At 36.4% G+C, this 2,183-nt stretch overlaps 1 long non-coding RNA gene across 1 annotated transcript; it reads left to right on the plus strand.

Annotated features, from left to right (window-relative positions):
- The first annotated feature begins 569 nt into the window (after positions 1–569).
- On the plus strand, positions 570–1,316 carry LOC118756829. Its single transcript, XR_004995162.1, has 3 exons — positions 570–659; positions 983–1,138; positions 1,211–1,316. It is a non-coding gene; the product is annotated as an uncharacterized LOC118756829 (long non-coding RNA).
- The last annotated feature ends 867 nt before the right edge of the window (positions 1,317–2,183 follow it).

A 2,183-nucleotide genomic window follows, 5' to 3' on the forward strand; every position in this document is an offset into this window, starting at 1 on the left:
CATACGATTTTTGTGTACGTCTTTTTCCATTGATAACTACGCTATCTTATATTTTTTACATTTTGAGGACAAAAATTATACAAATCCATCAATTTTAAATATTAATATCGTTCTGAAAACACCAAATACTTTAAAAATCGCGATGTAACGAATTACTAAAATGGAACATTTTGGATACTATTTCCCAACGAATAGTAGTATAAAAATTAAGATCGGTATCACTGAAAATAAGCATGCCGACTTTGTCAAAATTACAACAAACACGTCGCTACTGACAACACCTTGTTATTATTCCACCATGCGTGTAAACCATATGAACTGAACACAATCCACAACACAAGCCAAGGGTGTCGTGTGATTGCTCGCCAAGTTGTAGCTGAGCAATTTCTATTTTCTAATTTGACAAACGTGCAAAGAAAGAATGAGAGGATATTTGTTCTTTGTCTTCATTTTATTTGAATTGAAATATATGTATGTACATATGTATTTTTTTAAATTGAAATTCATAACTATATAAAAAATATGGATAAAGACGAGCCATTAATTAATGAGATACAAAAGTATCCATTTTTTATATAACCTCGTGGATGAGGATTATAAAAATACCTTCAAAAAAGAAGAAGTGTCCAAGCAGATTGGCCTGATAGTAGGTGAAGAAGGTAAGGACTTTTATAGTAGTTAATGGTTGTAATCATATATGTAATACTCCTATATTGGCAGTAAGAGCTAGTACCGTCCGAAAACACTGCAGTACAGATATATCAATAAACACGTACGAAAGAAAAGGAACACATACGTTTAAAAATAAACATGTACACGACACATTTACAAAACCGGCACTCAAGTACACAATACATTGACAAAAACAGTACTAGACTGTCTCGCTTTGATTTCGGAATGCTTACACATTGAGATGTTAGCTTACTATCAATATAGAAGTATTACATATATGGTTGTAATACATTTTTTATTATTTCCATAGCTACAACATGCAAAAAACATTGGAAAGGTTTGCGTGACCATTATGGAAGGTGCAAACGTGCAGAGAATCTTCCGTCAGGAAGCTCTGCATGCAAGAGGCCGAAGTGGAAACACTATTAACAGATGTCCTTTTTGACAATTATCTATACTGCCAGAGGTAAAATGAATTTATATTCTTATACAAATGTATCGGTATTGTAACATACATTATATTGCTCTTCCATGTAAGAACGTGGAGCAGTATTTCCGAGGCCGACCAATGCTTTATTGAGGTGCAGGAAGAAAGGTCAGAGCAAGCCCATTTTGCACCACCACCTCAACCGAGACGCCAAAATGACACGGTATGTACATTATTTTGTCTTTTATACCTAAGCACAAGTGGCATTCAAAGAGTTTTGTGGGTGGGCTTTAGAATGGTAACCCCGGAGTATAGCATTAAGGAAAATATGGGAGGTAGAGGGGGGTCTAACAGTTCCCTGTATGAAGTTTCAAAGCGCGCAACCTTATACTTTTTAAGTAATTTGTTATTAAAGTTTGTTATTTTCACCAACTTGTATGGGACTATTTCACAATATATAATGCACTTTCCACTAAATTTACAGGTTATTTACACTCAATATATGCGCAGTTGGAGTGTGCACGTTCAAACAAATAAATACTTTAAGTATATTACAGCTTTTTTATAAAAAATTTATTGTTGTTTAATTTTATGAGAGTACATGCAGAATATGTGCAAATGGCAGCAGGACTGTGTTGTCATATCTACAAATCAAGAGTGGAAAGCAAGACCAAAAGAAAATACGGTTTAAAGGAAAATACGATAAGGTTCTTTTGTCCAGATAAAAATAAATAGTAGGGGGCTTGGGGTCATATTCCCCTCTTCCGGCAACACAGAAAGGAGAATTCTACGTAGTGAGGGTTATAATCCCCAATTGCGCCCGAAGGCCGGCAACGCAGAAAGGTGCGATTGGCTTTCCTTTATGCCCGTAACCGTAACCAGAAAGGGAATTCTAGTTACCTCATCCTTTCCCAAGGTTACATCACTGGGGCGGTAGCCCCAGCTATGTCACACAGAAAGGAGAATTCTACGAAGTAAGGGTTATAATCCCTAAGCGCGGCCGAAGGCCGCCTACGCAGAAAGGTGTTCTATGCAAAAGGTGTTCGGCCCCTTTTCTTTGGCAACACAGAAAGGAGAATTCTAC

The sequence above is a fragment of the Rhagoletis pomonella genome, unplaced genomic scaffold (genome assembly GCF_013731165.1).
Source record: "Rhagoletis pomonella isolate Grant_MI unplaced genomic scaffold, Rhpom_1.0 Rhpom_scaffold_12394, whole genome shotgun sequence".
Classification (NCBI taxonomy): Eukaryota; Metazoa; Arthropoda; class Insecta; order Diptera; family Tephritidae; genus Rhagoletis; species Rhagoletis pomonella.